Below are 6,621 nucleotides of genomic sequence, written 5' to 3' on the forward strand. Positions count from 1 at the left end.
CAAAGTGACACTTCCTAAGATTCAGTTGTAGGCAAGCGTCAGTAAGACAAACCAAAACTTGCCGCAAGCGCTCTAGGTGCGTAACGAAATCGATGGAAAAGACAACAATGTCGTCCAAGTAGCAGAGGCTGATGTGCCACTTGAATTTCCGCAAGATGTTATCCATCTTCCTCTCGAATGTGGCGGGCGCATTGCACAGACCAAAGGGCATCACAATAAATTCATAAAGGCCATCCGGAGTCACAAATGCGGTCTTCTCTATGTCAAAGGCAGCCATTTGTACTTGCCATTAACCGGAACGTAAATCAAGAGACGAAAAGTACTCGGCACTGTGGAGGCAATTAAGAGCATCGTCTATACGCGGAAGGGGGTAATTGTTCTTGTAGGTAATTTTATTGAGGCGCCAGTAATCTATACAAAAGCGAAACGAGCCATCTTTCTTCTTTACTAGCACCAATGGTGAAGACCAGGGGCTTTGAGATGGACGGATCGCACCACTTTGTAGCATGTCCTAAACTTGCTCATTGATCACGCGATGCTCTGCCGCTGACACACGATAGAGGCGCTGTCGAAAAGGCATGTTAGAGCCGGTCTGAATGTGATGCGCGGCTGTGGAAGTGCGGCCGAGAGGTTTGTGGGCGGGGTAGAACGCGGAGCGAAACGTCTGTAAAAGGGCCACAAGCTGCGTCCAGTAGGTGGAAGGAAGAGCGCATGGATTGCGGTTCGGAAGAAGTCCTCTGGCAACGAATCAATCGTTGGATCGAAATGCAGAGCATCGATGTAGTTACCACGGTTGGTCTCGGAGGCATCCAGGTCAGAGAGAAGGTGGGCTGGTTCAATAGAACCGGGAGATTCCCCACGTAGCAGAGTAATCGGGCGCGGAGACGTATTGTAGATGCGTAGCTTCGTGAAGCCACCGTGAACATCGAGAACAGCAGACGGCAGCGGCAGGTGCTTGCAGTGGTTGAAGGATGCAGACGGCGTAAATAGAACACTAACGGCTGACACAGCAGGACACGAAAGAGGCACAATGGCACAAGCCTCTGGAGCTACGTCGACATCTTCACTGACGGTGAGCTTCTGAGGACACACTGAATGGTTGTCGTCGGGCAGTACGTCGCACAGCGCAGAATAATCCACTTCAGCTCGGGCGCAATTAATCACGGCGTTATTTTTAGACAAGAAGTCCCATCCAAGGATCACGTCGTGAGAACAAGACGACAAAACTACGAATTCGACACTGTACAAAAGACATTCAATGACGACACGCGCTGTACATGCTGCTAAAGGTGCAATCCTCTCTTCGCTGGCAGTGCGAAGCGACAAACCGGTAAATGGCGTTGTAACTTCTCATAATCGTCGGCAGACACTGCAGCACCCGTATCGACCAGCGCATACACAGACAGACCATTGATAGAGATTACTATAACGTTCGTGGGCAAAATATGAGGCCTTGAGCTTTTCGCAGAGCACGCAAATCTCGCCTCATGAACCACGGAACTTAGTTTCCCCTCATCAGCAGGGGGTTGTCGCCGGCGCATTGGTGACAGTGATCTGCGACGTGGAGAAGGAGAACGATGGGTCGTATACGAAAGCTGTTCGGCGGCGTATGCAGGCGAAGAGGGAGCAGAACGAAGCAGCGCTGGGGAGTATTCTGAACACGCAGGCTCGGGCCGCGCAGCCATGCGGCGACGGCACCGACGGGCCACGTGTCCAGGGCAACCACAGTAGTAACAAATTGGGCGATTGTCCGAAGTGCGCCACGGGTTGTAATAGCGCGGAGTCGCAGGATGAAGCGGAGCCGTTTGAGGAAGCGGTGCATGGCGTAGGACAGGCTGCATTGTTGGTAACGGCTCAGGCGGTGGCCGCGCAGCCACTGCAGCATAGGTCAAAGGGGCTGGGAGAGAAGGTTGGCTATATTGTACTGGTTCTCCGACGTTATGTCACGAGAGCGACAGCAGGAGTTTCGGGGTATCGTGGGAAGTGCTTCTGCGACTTGTTCGCTGATGACTTGCTGCAACTTTGGCACCAAAGGAGAGGAAGCGTCAGGACGATGGGGAACGAGGGACAGTTGACGGGCAACTTCTCGAATGAACAGCTTGATTTGTTGCAGCTAGGGGGACTGTTCTGCGTGAGCTGTTAAAGCTGCAAGAGGCTCCTTCCATCGACGGTTTCTTTCAATGGTAACTGAACATCACGCTTTCGGGTCATCTCCTGTAGTGCAATCCACATATTTTCTACTTTCAAGGGTGTTGTTTTATTTTCATTCTTCTTTGTATGTGGCGCTTGCGCTCTACAGTTTGGTCATTTCTAATTTTGGTAGACTGATAGCCTATATTTTCTCGCAGCCTGTGACACTCCTGCGCAACTGCCTACATGGTGTGCCGAACTACATGCCTTGCATGATATACTGTCTTTGGGATCTAAACTTTCTTCACAAAACACATTCCATACTGACAGAAAACAGGTTGACGACTTTGAAAGCAGTAGTGAGAGTGGTAAAACGACACCTCGTGGAAACCCACTAACCAGTTATGGTATTGTAGACCACTTAAAAACATCCTCCCCTGGCCACCGCTGCTGCCAGAGTGTTGTCGTGAATGCGATGAGGCAGTTGTATAGTAGTTGCACCGATGTCGGCGTCAAGCGAGATGTGGTGGTGACGTCCTTTGTCCGTGGAAGTTTGCCCATTGATGACGGAGCCGAAAACAGCCTCGCTAACCTGTGCTTCCTGGTTTGCGCTGGGGTCGACTCAGGGTTTTTTAACGGTATGGCAAAATGCTTAAAAACGTTCACTCCGGCTACCGCTGCTGCCATACCAGCATGATTGTTACAGTTGAATCAATAATAAAACATTAAAACCAGCATTGTGTTTTACATCGAAAAGCTACCGCTCGACATTGCGTAAACAATCACTTAACGACTAAGTAAACCTCAGAACAGCAAAAGCTTGTCAAATACAGTGGAACTAGTCTTTTATGATTGCGCCCCAGCGATTTATATATTTCTTCACAGTACCCACAGGGTAAAACATACGTTATAGAGGGAAGGCCGAACAAAAACATTGAAGAAAGAACAAATCATAATAGCATAGAACCCAGAAGTACGATTTGAAAGAATTTGGCAAACATACCAAACTAAAAGTATGAAACATTGTATGAACTAATAAATAGAAAGAGCAAAACCTAAAGGAGCAATGATAAACAACAAAATGATAAGAAGGGCAGGTAAATGAGGCTCAGTAGAATTAGAATTAGGAGACGCCTGCTTTTGGGAAAGAAAGCCCTGGCTAGCCTTGACCACCTAGTAAAGAGCAGATACATCAGTCGGCCAACCAAGATCAGTAAACTCGTGCTATGGTCTTTACAGTTGTGATGTATGGAGGCGAGCGTTGGACTATGAGGAAGGCTGACCGCAGCAGAATTGAGGCTTTTGAATTGTGGCGTTGGCAGAGACTCTTGAGAGTTCCTTGGAGTGTCAGAAGATCAAACCAGTGGATATTGCGACCATAAACCCTCACTACTCATTGGAGGGTCAAATTCTGAAGTTAAAGCTAAGGTACTTTGGTCATCTGATGAGAAGGGAGGAGTCGCTGGATGAGAGTGAGGGTCACAGAAGAAGGGGTAAGCAGTGAACGAACGCGACCATTAGATGGCATCTTCGAGGCGCAGCAGATGAAGCTATGTGATATTGGGAGGACATTAGGAGACCGAAAAGCTTTGCGTGATATAGTCCTTTGGGTCACGAAGAGTCGGACATGACTGAACAACTCAACTGAACAGACAATTAGAATGTGAACCTCCATGACGTCATTTGGGAGCAGCTTACCGAGTCATTTACGGTATCTTTAAAAAATCCTGGGTCTTTATTATTAACTAATGATACAGCCAAATTATTCCATTGGGATGAAGGTTTTGGCAGCAACGAGTTGGCAAAAGTAACAGTTCTGCAAGACGAAATGGGAACTTCGTGTTGGTGGTCATGGCGAGCGCAGAAAAATGAAGGTGGGTGAATCCAAGATGATCGGAGTGTCACATTGTGATTATATATTTTGTGAAAGAGACAGATGCGCGCTATCTTCCTGCGGATTGCGAGAGGTTGAATGTTTATAGCTTCTTTCACACAGTGCCACACAGGTGCTTTCACCTGCTTGACACTGGCTGTACGGTTATAGTTGGCGAGTATCAAACGGACGGATTGATTTTCTATGGCTTCGAATGTTTAAGTTATTGTAGTGTGATGTGGGTCACATATCGACGAAGCGTAGTCTAAATGTGGTCGAAAAAATGATTTGTAAAGCTGCATTTTTAGCGAAGATGGTGCCAAGAAGAAGTTCCACTTCAGGTAACTTCAGGTTTGATTGGCTTGGTATGTGATGGCTTCTGTGTGTTGTTTTCCGGGCATTTTGTCAGTTATGTGAGCACCAAGGTAGCGGAACGATTTTACGGATTCCAAAGTTAAATGGTATAGTACGTATGTTGGACACAGCGTGTTAAGTGGTCAGTGGTCATAAGTGCCTCATATTATGTTTGATATTCTGTTAGTTTCTATCTCTCGGGGTTGTTCAATTTTTTTCTGTTTTTGAATGGCTTTGACTGCTTTTCTTCATTTGCTATGCTTTTTGTGAACTGTTTGTGTGAACCGAATAAAGGCGGCTACTTTCTGTATATCTTACACGTGGCGTATTTATTAAAGCAGTGAAAGTCTCATTATTGCTGTTACATAGAGTTATAAAATATTCTTTTCAGGTATGAAGGAAATTCTTAGTTGCTATTGACGTGTATACCTTAGGCAAGATTTGAAGCTCATGTAATGAATATTTTCTTAAGGTGCTGTTCTAACAGATTAGAAAAAATTAAGAATTGATATGCAGGAGCTTTTGACGCTTAACGTAATAACTAATCAGTTTCTCTGCTTCACGGAAATATTAATTGGAGTAGAATATCACTGTCTAAAGCAGAGCTTATACATGAGGTAATTTTTTTCAATTATTAAGTCTGGCTGCTTTGAATGCAAATGCACAATTTCTTGAAACGACGGGATCAAATATAGTGATGGCACACAAGTACTGTTGCGAAACAAATGTTTATCGTGTTGTATTTAGCGCCTATTTGTTGACGCTGTTCAGCAAAGGGTCAATGGAAGCTAAACAAAAAGAGGCGAAAACGTCAGACCGATATTCGGCGTTTCGACACACGGTCTCGGCTCTGTCTGTAAAGGTTGGTGCTGACTGGGCGATTATCATTCGGTGTTCCTTTCAGCAGAAACGAACGGACGAAGTAGTAGAATACGACTGATAAAATAGTGTCCTCAGGATGGCTTCTTTTGGAAATATTGGCAACCCTATCTTAAAACCTAACTAAAAAATGGCAAGATAGGGTAAAGAATACTTTGAAGTAGAGGATGAGTCAGCAGAAGGAGCAGGATCAACGTTATCAGACGAATTTAGGTTGTGACCACCAATTACAAATTGAATCAGGGATTACAGCTGCACCACAATGCCGCAGGACAGCACTCCGGAAATTGTGAATGATCAACTTTGGCTGAGCAGAATAAAAGCACAAGAAAGTGTAAAAATAGAGTGCATGGTGGTAACCTCCTAGGAACGGCGCGTGAGTTGCATCTTTAGGAAGACACTAGTCGGGAATTTAGAAGCGTAGACCGTAACAGTGAACTCGATAGTGAGTAGCAGAGATATAATATAAATGCACCTAAAATATTTTCCGTTTTATTAGGCATAGGGAACTGCATAAAAATGAGAGGCACAAGTCTTTCAAAATTCAGTCTGTATTACAATGAGCTGCAGAAGATATGTAAGGCGCATGGCTCACACTATTTCGTGGGCAAACGCCAAAGTATGAACTTTGTACCAGAAAGTGCCTCCAAATGTCAGACCCACTGGAATAAGGCTTTCACATTTTCCTGCATAGCCTAATGACGCAGTGGACAGATGTCAGTCGTGAAGGTTGATTATTATTCAATAATTGAATAGGCACATTCTTTCGGTTTAATATATTCAGCAGACATGCAAACTTATTCTGTATCCAACATGGTATATTATTAAGATAAATATATTATTCATAACCATTATTCTCGCCCTACGATACAAAACTGCCAGAGGTGATACGAGAAAATAAAACACTAGAAAGCTTGACGAAGTTCTCATCACCTGCAGGAAGCCTGAAAAGCACCTGGCATCAACTTCTCCTTGTACAAATGCACCAACTGTTAATTTAACTAACAGAGAGTTTCTTTTAAATTACAACCTAAACTACATTTAGAACACAAACTTCCTGTCATTAGATTTGCCGTGGAAGTTAAAACGCAAAGAGTTTCAATTGTTTTTATGAAATTCGTAATCTGCAATTGCAAAAACCCCCGGCGTAACCAAAACATCTCTGATCCAGGCACAAGCGGTTCCCAGCAGTTTCTCGTAAACTCTCGCCTCTCCTCTACTGGCAAGCATATTCTGAATAACTGGTTGTGTCATGTCCTTAACTTCCATAATGTAATAAAGAAGCCTAGAAAGAACTACCATGTTGAAGTGTCAACAGAACCATAGAGTTCCGCAAGCTGACAGTTCTAAAATAGTATCTTTGGGCTCTGCACTATAGCTAAGTG

The sequence above is a fragment of the Amblyomma maculatum genome, unplaced genomic scaffold (assembly GCF_055883805.1).
Source record: "Amblyomma maculatum isolate TAMU_Amacu unplaced genomic scaffold, ASM5588380v1 scaffold_30, whole genome shotgun sequence".
Lineage (NCBI taxonomy): Eukaryota > Metazoa > Arthropoda > Arachnida > Ixodida > Ixodidae > Amblyomma > Amblyomma maculatum.